The following is a 12,315-nucleotide window of genomic DNA, read 5'->3' on the forward strand; positions in this document are numbered from 1 at the left end:
CAGCTCACTTGTACAGTGGTAGAGTTGCATCCTGGGAGAGGCAAGCCACAAAGATCAGAAGCTACTGCCCCTACCGAGAGCCCTGTTTCAAAGCAGGAGTGACACTCCATAAGAAATAATCTACTGACCCCATCCACAGCTCAAGAGCTACGACTTAAAGATTTTGCCTAGGGCAAGGGACAGTTGATGAGAGCAAAAAGCACCAAAGCTTTCTCTAAAAAAAAAACTAACTTCATTAGTAACAAAGTGTGGGGAAGTTCAAGCCTAAGGGTACTCTGGAAACGAATGGAGATTTTGGTGGCAAGTAATTAAGAGGAGACTGTTAGCTGTATGAGGGTAGCAAGTTAAGTCACTAGCTAGTTTACCAGATAGAACCATGGAAAGAGACAGCTAAGAACCCTCCTATGATCAGAACAAATCTCACAGTTGGCCTCAAAACCACTCCTGCAAAGGGGTCTAAATTTAATTGAACCAGATATGGAGCAATTTATGCCCCAGGACATTGTCAAAAACAAGGAAGCAATCACCTAGGAGTGGACCTAACAGCTGGGTGTGTTTGCCAGGCAAACTGCTTAGCAGAGAGATCAGGAAAGAGACAGCCAAAGAGAGCCCTGTTACCATCACCGTAGTCCCATGATGACTGTGCACACGCCCAGAGTTACAGTTTTCTGAGGAACCACATCCCGGGGCTCCACAGTGCATGAAGTAATAGATGTGATAAAAAATAGTCCTGCCAAATCACTAAATAAATAAAGCAAGCAACAACAAAAACAAATAAGAGATGGAGGGGGTGGAAAGGGGAGAAAATGAGTACAGGCTCAGAGAAATATGGAACACTATCAAGTGCACTAACATATGCATAATGGGCGTACCAGAAGGAGAGAAGAGAGAGAAACAGAAAAAAATACTTAAAGAAACAATGACCAAAAACAACCCAAACTGATGAAACATTAATCTACACATCTACAAAGCACAACCAACTCTAAGTAGGATAAACACAAAAGATCTATACCTAGACACATCATAGTAAGAATAATGGGTGGGAAAGGGCAGGTAACAGGAGGGGCAGGGGAAAAAAAGACAATAATTTGATAGCAGCAACACAAGAATGACTTGTCAGAAGGAAACTCCATTAAGCTTAATAGCTGACATCTCATGAGAAACAATGGAAACAATGGAGGCCAAAGAGCCTGTCAATCAAGAATCTTATATACATCAAACTATCTTTCAAAAATAAAGGTAAAATAAAGACATTCCCACATAAACAAAAGAATTTGTTGCTAGTAGACTTGCCTTACCTGAAATTCTTCAGCCTGAAACCAAGTGACCCTAGACAGTAATTTGAATTCACACCAGAAACCAAATAGCACTGATAAAAGTAATTATGTAATCGTAAAAGGCAGTATATGTGTATATTTCTTTCTTCTCTTATTTAAAAAGCAATTGTATAAAACAGTATTATATAATTATACTATTAGGCTTAGAACGTATAGAAATGTAACATATTTGACAATAACAACATAAAGGAGGTAGGTGAGAACACAATACAAAAATGGACTAAGAAAATGATACAGATGGTAATGTGAATCCACAGGGCCAAATTCAAAGAACCAAAGAACCAGAAATGGTAAATAAGAAGGCTAATAAAAGAAATTGCATAAATAAGAAAATCTACTTGTCCTTTGTTTGCTTAGCTTCTAATAGGCAATTATATAAAATAATGAGTATAACAATATATTGTTGGGTTTGTCATTATATATGTGTGTGTGTATACACATAATAGCACATAATAGCACATAATAATAATATTAACAATAATAGCACAAAAAGAAGAAGAGAGAATAGAGAAATATAAAGGTTGTGTTTCTGGTCTCACTGTAATCAAGTTAATATAAATCTGAAGCACATTCTAATGAATTAACATGAATATGGTAAGCTCTAGAGCAGCCATTAAGAAAATAAAGTGCAAAGAAAGTGAAAGGAAATAATTAAAGCAATTGAAATAGTACAGTGGAAAACATTCACCTAATGCAAAAGAAAGCAATAAAGGAGGGATAGAGAACAACAACCAAAAAGACATGAGACATGTAGAAAACAAAAAGTAAAATGGCAGGCATAAATCCAACTATATCAACAATAACACTAAATGTGAATGGGTTAAACAACACAATCAAAAGTTAGAGACATTGTCAGGCTGGATGAAAAAATAAGATCCAACTTTAAGCTGTCTACAGGAGACACACTTTAGATTCAAAACTACAAATAGACTGAGAGTGAATGGAAAATACAGATCATGAAAACAGCAACTATAAGAAAGCTGCAATAGCTATACTAATATCTTAAAAGGTACTTTTTTAAAGCAAAAGTGTTCCTAGAGATAAAGAAGGGCATTTTATGATAATAAAAGGAGGGGCACCTGGGTGGCTCAGTCAGTTGAGCATCCAACTCTTGATTTTGGCTCAGGTCATGATCTCATGATTCATGAGATCAAGCCCCACATCTGTGCTGTCAGGACAGAGCCTGCTTGGGATTCTCTCACTCTCTCTCTCTGCCCCCCCCCCTTCACTCATGCTCTATCTCTCTCTAAAATAAACTTTAAAGGTAATAATAATAAAAGGATAACTCCTCAAGAAAGACATGAAGATTGTAAGCATATATATGCACCTAACAATAGAGCCCAAAATACCTAAAGAAAAAGCTGACAGAAATGAAAAGAGAAATAGATAAGTCAATAATAAAAGAGCCATCAATATCCTATTTTCAATAATAGAAATAGAAAGATCAACAAAATAGAATATTTAAACAACACTATAAGCCAACTAGACCTAACAGACATCTATAGAACACAGCAACAAGAGCAGAATACACATTCTTCTCAAGTGCACACAGAACACGCCAGGATAAACCATGTGCTAGGCTATAAAACAAGCCTCAACAGATTTAAAAGGATTGAAAACATGCAGAGTAAGTTCTCTGACCACAATAGAGGGAAATTAAAAATCAGTGACAGAAGTCTGGAAATTCATCAATATGTGGGAATTAACCAACACACACCTAAATCATCATTAAGTCAAAGAAGAAATCACAAGGCAAATTAGAACATACTTAGAAATGGAAGAAAGCAAAAATACAGCAAAAAAAAAACAACTTGTAAGATTCAGCAAAAAGCAATGCTTAGAAAAATTTTATAAATGTAAATGGCTTTATTTTAAAAATAACCTCTCAAACCAATAACTAATCTTCCACCATAAGATACTAGAAAAATCACAAACCAAAGCAGGCAGAAGGAAGGAAATAATATGGAGAACTTCACAAAATATGTTATAGAAACATAGAGAAAACCAACAAAATCAAATGTTCTCTGAGAAGAGCAACAATATTGGCAAGCCTCTAGCTTGAATGACCAACAAACACAGACTCAAATTATCTTAATTGACAAACCTTCTGAGAATAATATTACTTTACACACCATCAGGTACATTAATTACCATGAATCAGAGGCGCTTTTGAATGTGTGAGATAGGTGAAAAAAAGCACCTGTTTGTTGCCTTTTTTTCCTGTTAGATAAACAAACCCACCCTAAATTACATTTCAAGATCCATGAAATGTGTCATTTATCCTGTTAACCACTCCTCCACACACACACTTTTGCCTTGGGAAGTTCCTTCCTCAATTTCAGGGTCCACTATGTATCTTTTACTTTTCTTTCCCAGGACACCATCAAACAGGATCGACTGCAGGTCAGTTGTTTGCACTCTGGTTGATGTACAAATGGCCCTTTGAAATTCAGTCCTACGTAAGCATCCCTATCACCAGCATTCATATTCTGAGTCTGAGGTACCTAAATGTGGAAAGAAGAAGGGGTTTTCCAGATCAAAGATTAGAAAGCCCCCACACAACCACATCAATGGACCCCACAAGCTGAATCAAGTAGTTCATTTCAGTCTTTTGACTCAAAAAATGTATGGTAAGTAAATTTGGTTGCTTCCATTAAAAAAAAAAATTGGAGGGGGAAATATAATCAACTAGATATGATCCTAAAGGACATGTGAACTATTTTTTGTTATGTCTATTTTGTTTTTTTCAGGGAGAGATGGTTGCAGATTGCAAGGAGCACTGGACGTTAAGTCCAAGAACATACCCTGGATGCTCACTCACCAACTGTGTCGGGAGCAAAGAGGCTGGGTGCCTGCACCCGGTTTTGTTCCAGGGCCTGAACACAGGCTCTACCCAAAGAACACCAAGGTGCCTTCTGAATCCACAAGAAAATGAAATCTTCAGATGTCGTCTCTGGATGTCAAGTACAATGAGGCTATACCTACAACCAATGTTCGGTGTGTGTGGCATGTTTGCGTCTAGGAGATATTAAGTCTTTAAATACGGGACAGTTTTGCAACCATTTCTTCATTATTTTTGCATACAAGAAACAACAGAAAGGAAGACTCCCAGGGCTTGTCTCCACTTCTCAGAGGCTCTGCCTGCAGCTGCCCTGCTGCGGTTCTGGTCTAAGGACAGACCCTGACCCTTTGCAAGCCCAAGGCTTTTCCTCACTCTGCTGCCATGCCAGTCCTTCCTCTCCCTGCCCACGGGTCCACCACAGTCCTTCTTTGCTGCCATTTTCAGGGATACTCCGCATGATTTTTATTTGTATTTAATGTTTTCAGTACTACAGCCTCTATCCAACACACCTAAAATCTCACGACACACACTTATTGCACCTGTAGGATTTCCAACTTTTGGCATCACAAAATCCCTCCAAATTGGGATTATGAAGTCTTCGGTTTTACAACAGTAATTATAACAACAGATAACATTTATTAAGTACTTGCTTTGTGCCAGGCACTCTACTGCTTTACAAAATTATCTCATTCTGTCACATCTAACTGCATCTAAGCATATGCTTACATTTACCAGTAGCGCTTCAAATTAATTAAAATAAAGATATTATTGATCATCTTGGAAAGCAATGGCTCAATATACTAAAGTCCATAGAATAAAATACCTTAAGGTCTTACGAAACGTACAACACTAAATTACTATAGAATACTATTAAACTTACACTTCTATCGTGGAAAATAAAGCTATTCCTGGTATGTTGTACCCACTTACGTTTTACCCTATTTTTATGCCTTTCTCAAACTCCTAGAAACGAGAGCTTCTAATATGTCAAATAAATACAATTAGATTCATACATTCAATTCGATCCTTTGAGAAATATATAAAGCAATTTTGTTCTTGCATTAACTCCCAAATTGTTTTGCATAATAACCAGCCTGACATTAATTGTACTATGAGGGCTGAAAACAACATGAGTTGGACTTTCACTAATCCTTCACATTCCATTTTCAAGCCGTGTGCTGTTCCTGATCAAAACTCTTATTTATTATCAAGAATTGCATTATTCTCCGAATGACGGAATTTTCTCTCGGAGACAGGAAATGAAGGATTGCTAACACCGGGAATGTATTTTTCCTGTCTCGGTATTAATACATGATATATATTCATATTAATAACAACTCTGAAAACTAGTTTCATTTCTTCTACACATAAGCAATCAACAGTATGTGCAAAAATATGAATACTAGCAGCAGTGACGTGGGGATACAGCACTGGGTTTCTTCGGAATGTACAGCCATTTCTAATATTTCATTAGAGCACGTGTATAGGCAACTGTCACAGATGTCCATCAAAGCTGGATTAGATGAAGACAAACAACGCAGGCTTTGAGGATAAACTGAAGGTGCGGCTCAAAAGTTTCCGTTTCTCATCCAAGGGCACTATAGGATCATTGTCTTCCTCCCTGAGGCAAAAAGAACGAATCAATTATGTTACTGACATCCCTCCACGGCAGACTGAGACGTCTGTTTCACAGTCCAACAAGAGACAGTGCACGCTAAGATTTCACAAGAAAACGTGGAAATTTCAATGATCTCTTCCTGCTCAAGTCTGTCGTGTCTGCAGTTTTCCCATAAAGTCTACCATCCTTTTATTTCTGTGAAAGGACCAATGAATGCAAAATTGCACAGAAATAAAGTTGGTTTTTTTTTTAATGTTTGTTACTGAGAGACAGAGAGAGGCAGAGCATGAGCAGCGGAGGGGCAGAGAGAGAGGGAGACACAGAATCAGAGGCAGGTTCCAGGCTCTGAGCTGCGCACAGAGCCCGACGCGGGGCTCGAACTCACAAACCCCGAAATCACGACCTGAGCCGAAGTCGGTCACTTTTAACCGACTGAGACACTCAGGCGCCCCAGAGATAAATCTTTTGAATCGAAATAAATGCTTGACCTGCTAAACAACAAATTTATGTATCATGCTTAATAAGAAAATTAAGCTTTAAGGTATTGTCATTAATTTCTTATATAACAATCACAGACGGTAACTGCTTGAGCATGAAGACTACTTCTTCCCAGTCTCCAAGTAACTTTGTGACTCAATTCTATTAAATGGATAAATAATAAACATAAAATAATACATGAAACAATAGTCCTTTTTGGGATAATGAATTTCCCATTTAGGAAAACATTCAGCTAAGATTTTCTTTTCAGTGACGTCTACGCACATTCCCAGTGATGGGAGTGGCCAACTGTCATACAGTTCCTGTGGGTTAACAGGTCCAGCATTTTGGACAATAAATGCCTATTAAAATTCAGATGCATATACTTTTTTTTAAGTTTATTTATTATTTTTTAAAATATAATTTATTGTCAAGTTGGCTAACATACAGTATACACAGTGTGCTCACGGGTAGATTCCCATGACTCATTGCTTCCATACAACACCCAGTGCTCATCCCAGCAAGTGCCCTCCCTCAATGCCCATCACCCATTTTCCCCTCTCCACTGCCCTGCCCCCATCCACCTTCAGTTTGTTCTCCATATTGAAGAGTCTTTTATGGTTTGCTTCCCTCCGTTTGTAACTACTTTTTTCCTCTTCCCTTCCCCCATGGTCTTCTGTTAAGTTTCTCAAGTTCCACACATAAGTGAAAACATGACATCTGTCTTTCTCTGCCTGACTTATTTCACTTAGCATAATACTCTCCAGCTCCATCCATGTTGCTACAAATGGCCAGATTTCATTCTTCCTCATTGCCAAGGAGGATTCCATTGTACACATAAACCACATCTTCTTCATCCATTCATCAGTTGATGGACATTTAGGCTCTTTCCATGATTTGGCTATTGTTGAAAGCGCTGCTATAAACATTGGGGTACATGTGCCCCTATGAATCAGCATAAGTTTATTTCTTTTTGAGAGAGAGGGCAGGGGGCGGGGCAGAGAGAGAAGGAGACAGAGAATCCTAGGAAGGCTCCATGCTATCAGTGCAGAGCCAGACCTGGGGCTCAAATTCATGAACCATGAGATCATGACCTGAGCCGAAACCGAGAGTCAGATGCTTAACCAACTGAGCCACCCACGTGCCCCCAGATGCATATACTTTTTGAGCTGAAATTATATTCCTAGGAGCTTATTGTACAGATATAACCACTCAATCAAAGATTTTATGTGTAAGGATATTCACTGCAGCAAAATAATGGAAACAAGTGACTTCCTTCCTTAATAAAGAATGACACAATAGAGCACTTTAAACATGTCCACATATGAGATGTGTGCATGGATGTGTTGTACATACATACATACATGTGTCTGTCCATGTATGCACATAGACATATAAATACTATTTCTGGAACAATTTATTAGGAAATATTTGTAATGCTGGGGTATATTTTTCCAAACTACATTTCAAAGAAGGTAGTCTAATCAAATCTTTAAGATCCCAGATAGAACTTCAAAGGTAAAATAGGACTTTGTGTATATATGTGATAATTATAACTCAGTAAATTGTAAGTCAAAGTAACACACGAAACTGATGACTGCAATTCTGAAGCCACAGCATTTCGGAGCAAAAAGGAGCCTAAAGGTCATGATATATACATTTTCTGCCAAAGTAAAATAACCTAGAGTCCCCCGTTTCCTAAAATGTGTTCCACATAACTAAAAATTACTTGGAAAAATGAATCCATGTTCCAAAAAACTGTAGAAACTCTGGTTAAATACAGTAATATATGGTTCTTCTATACAAAACCACCTCAAAGTCTCTAACACACTGATGTGCACTGTAAATCTCCAAAAGGAGGTAATTGTGTCCAGGAGTCTCTAAATTTGTAGACAATCAGCTTGTGACTTAAACACCTTAGTGGGTATCTTAATGGCTGCATAGAACACGTTTGGAAAAGGCTAGTCCACAAGACAAACATATTCCAAGTTTATGAAAATAATGAAATTTCATTTTAAGAATATATGAAACAATTCTTAAAATTAAACTACCATGGTCCAAAACATCAATTAAAAAAGATAGTTAAAGTAAATATGCAGTCTCCCCAATCATACAAATTTACATCTTAACCCAAAGCATTTGAACACTTGAACATATATCCAAAGGGCAATGGAAGCACATGCTCATTGGTGTCTTATTCATTTTGAAGCTCTAAGGGTCTGACGTAAATGGTTCTCAATAGATGCCAAGTGAATTCTAGTCTACCAGAGTGTGGACCCTCCTGGTGAATTTAGGCACTCGCTCTCCTAAAATCTCCCTCAAGGAGCAACTAAAGATACCCCATGTTTACGGAGCTTTCTCTCCTCTACAAGGCACATTGAGAATGATCTTTGTATTAGCTCCCCTCTGCCCCTGCCCCCCCAACCTCCAAAGATAGATGCTTGATCTTGTTCACTGCAGATACCAGGTTATCTGGGAAAATATTTCAATTGATCACAATCTGGGGTATGGATTTGGAATCAGGGAGACTGATTCAGATCCCAGCTCTGCCATCAACTTGCTGTGAGATTTCAGGCAACCCACTTGCCCTTTCTGGGCTTCAGATAACAATAGCTACCTTCATAGCATTGTGTGAGAATCCAGCAGGACAACAGATAAAATGTGACAACAGGGAGCCCTGGGTACATAACTGAGCTACCAGTGAGGATTTCAGTTGATTTAACAGACGTCTGTCTCACTAACTGAAAATTGAACCACACTATGGCCTACTATTTTCCATCACATGTGTTCAAAGTTTACTTTTCAAAATGTCAGAGAAGTTTTCATGGGATGAAATTATACTTGATCTCATCGGCGCTGTGTTCCCAAGGTCCAGAGCAGTATCTGGCCCACAGCAAATTCTCCAAGAAAATGCAAGTGTGTGTGTGTGTACACATACACAAAAAGTGTAACAAAATGACAGCGGCAACTTTAATTTTTGAAAATTTGTATCAAAATGACACATTCACATAAAGAGTTAAATAGTTCTAAAAGGTTTCTTATGAAAACTATCAGTCCTGTCTCTTATGCCACCAACTTCCTCAACTCTTTTAGCCGATTATTATACTAACACCACACGGCTATAGTGGGATGGCATTACTCCTTTTCGATTTTTAGTATCGTCTGTTTGACTCTCCCCACCAAGAAAGAAAATGCGACCCTCCTTCCTCCTGTGAGACGTCCAACCCCCACGCCCCCCCCCCACATCACCCACGTGCATACACACCTTTCCCTCACTCCGTCCTTCCAATACGGTTATACATTTTGGCTGGATCAGTTTCTATTCTATTATTTCTATTACTGTGAGAATGTAAATCTTATTCAGAGCTGAATTATGTGCATTAGCGTATCAATTTTTTTCCTGCACAATTTTTTTTCCTGTGGAGTGAATAATTACATTGGTTTTTTCCCACCTTAGTTTTCTATGTACTCAATCCAAAACTACCTCCCAATTGTCTGACTCCCCAGAAGTTAAAAGACATATCCTGCAGTCTATCCATTTCATCTTTCTGGGAAAAGCTCTAGAACGTTCTCATCTGCTCACATCTGGACTCTTAACCTCTACCCTTACACCCTCACTTCACAATCATTCTGGGCATCTCCTTTGCCATAATCTGTTTTCTTGGCTTAGTCCATTTTGGTGAAGCACATCTTCTAGTAGCTTCCTAGGAAATAATTTTCAATAACTGTGATATTTAAAAATGACTACTTGTAGTTTGGGGAAAAAATTCTAGCTGTAATTTTCTCTCAGAATTCATGCTTGACTTTTAGCTTCCTGTGTTGCTATTTAGAAGTCTGACATTCAAGAGGCTCCTGGGTGGCTCAGTCAGTTAAGTATCTGACTCTTGGTTTCAGCTCAGGTCATGATCTCGCAGTTCGTAGCTTCAAGCCCCACATCAGGCTCTGCGCTGACAGCAATGAACCCACTTGGGATTCTCTCTCCCTGTCTCTCTCTTTCTCTCTCTCTCTTCCCCTTCCCTGGTTTAGCTCTCTAAATAAATAAATTCTAAAAATTAAAAAAAAAAGAAATCTGATGTTCAAATTCCAGGTTCTTGGATTTTGAATTTTTTTCTCTCCCTCTCTCTCTCAAAATAAATAAATAAACTTAAAATAAATTAAAAAAAAAAGAAGTCTGATGTTCAAATTCCAGGTTCTTGGATTTCGAATTTTTTTCTTCCTGTAATTCCTCCCTCAGTGTCCAGAAATGATAGTGCCTTGCTAATGGGTGTATTTTGATCAAGCGTGCTGGAAATTCAATGGGTCCTTTCAAACTGCAAATTTATACCCAGGAGTCCTGAGAAAATGCTTAAATGGTTTTGTTACTGCTTCCTCTCCTCCATTTTCTCTGTTCTCTAACTTTGCCGATTATTTGAATACTGGACCTCCTAGACTGGTTCTCCAACTTTCTTATTTTTAGATCTCCCTTTTTTTTTTTTTTTGCTCTACTTTCTAAGAAATTTCAGTTCTGCCTTCTGACTCTACTATAAAAGTTTTCATTTCTGCTATTATGTGTTCAATTTCCAAAAGCTTTGTAGAATATTCCTTTTCTTCCTAGCATCCAATTCCAGTTCATGGTGGCAATTTCCTCCCTTACCTCTCTGAAGACGTGAATGATCACTTTTTTGAACTTTTTCTTTTCCTAAGTATTTATTTCTTATACCTTACCTTCTTCGGTTTCTTCTGGGCCCTTCTATATTACAGACTTTCTTCAAATATCCTTAGCAGCCCTATCTAAGAATGGGAACAACCATTGTAAGAAAACCTGGGTGAAGGCTCCGTGCGCACAGCAGGCACTTACTTCTCTGTCCTGCCTTCACCACAGAATGAACCGGCTGGGCCATTTAATTTAAAAAGTCCCTGGGGTTGCTCAGACTCTCCAGAAAGACCCTGCCAGCCAGCCCCCTGCCTAGAGAGTAGAGGCCTTTCTGCCAGTGTTCTGGAGGCCAAGAGGGGGAGGAGGGAAGATAAATAGGATGGTGTGATTTAATAATCCTATTTTTCAGTGACGTGTCCTGACACCCAGTGCACCCATGTCCCCTAACAGACTCTCTCGTCAGCTGCTAACCGCTGCAGATGACTTTAGCTCCCTCTCACTCCACCTTCTAGAGATTATCTGTTGCCTCCAATTCCTGAGACTTTGAGAGATTCTGTCACGTAAACAGGCTTGTTCCTCACATCTGCTAAATCTGTTACCTCACAACCATCTGCTTCCAGCTTCTAAAATATTTTTGCTGCTGTCTCTTTTGTTTTCTCTATCCTTGCAGGTTTGGGCACTTCAAATAAAATCTTTCCTGTTATGCTAATGCAATTTGTGGTGGAACCAAAATTAATTGCCTGTGTTCCATGGATTATCATTATTTGACACAAAAGTTCTGTTTCACACATTTGTGTATTTTCCGAAGTTTCTACCGTAACTATACTACTTGGTAATCAGAATATAAATTTACTCAGTAAAACCATCTACAGAAATGGTACTCTCAATATATAAAGGTGGTCAGCTGGGATTGCCCCCCTTTGGGCCCTCCTCCAAATACCCATTTATGGATATATAAATAATGAGAAAGCTTAACTCTAAAAAAACAATGTTCTATTATACGATGATCACTATTCATAGTGAGACCCTCACGTATGGCCACAGCCTAACAAGTCTTCTAAATCATCTGCTATTTCAGTATAATTGTAACAGATGCTATCTTTCCTGTGACTATTTCTGAACTTCAAATGACCTATGAAGAGACCCTAGGGAATGAGTGCATATCGAATCACTCGTGGGAGAATTTCCTGAAAAGACCTCAAAAGTAAACCAGCATGCAAAATTAAAAAATAATAACAAATAATAAAATAATAAAAGGCACGCGTGCACACGTGTCCTGCTTTTGAGGCCACTGCAGGCCCCAGGGCTGACCTGAGTTCTAGTGAGTCTGGCTCAGCTCATCGGTAACCCATTAACGTTTCCCTCTATAAGAGAATTCGGTGTAAAATCTCCAAAGTAAGAGTCTTTT

General features: G+C 38.5%; 1 protein-coding gene across 1 annotated transcript in view; it reads right to left on the minus strand.

The window, feature by feature from the left end:
- Positions 1 to 3,207: 3,207 nt before the first annotated feature.
- CA8 (carbonic anhydrase 8) overlaps positions 3,208 to 12,315 on the minus strand; it is a 91,344-nt gene continuing 82,236 nt past the window's right edge. The window contains exon 9 of the mRNA XM_047842715.1: positions 3,208 to 5,800. The gene's annotated coding sequence lies outside the window, so the exon portion shown is untranslated. The remainder of the gene's footprint in view (positions 5,801 to 12,315) is intronic.

This window comes from Prionailurus viverrinus, chromosome F2, assembly GCF_022837055.1.
Source record: "Prionailurus viverrinus isolate Anna chromosome F2, UM_Priviv_1.0, whole genome shotgun sequence".
NCBI lineage: Eukaryota > Metazoa > Chordata > Mammalia > Carnivora > Felidae > Prionailurus > Prionailurus viverrinus.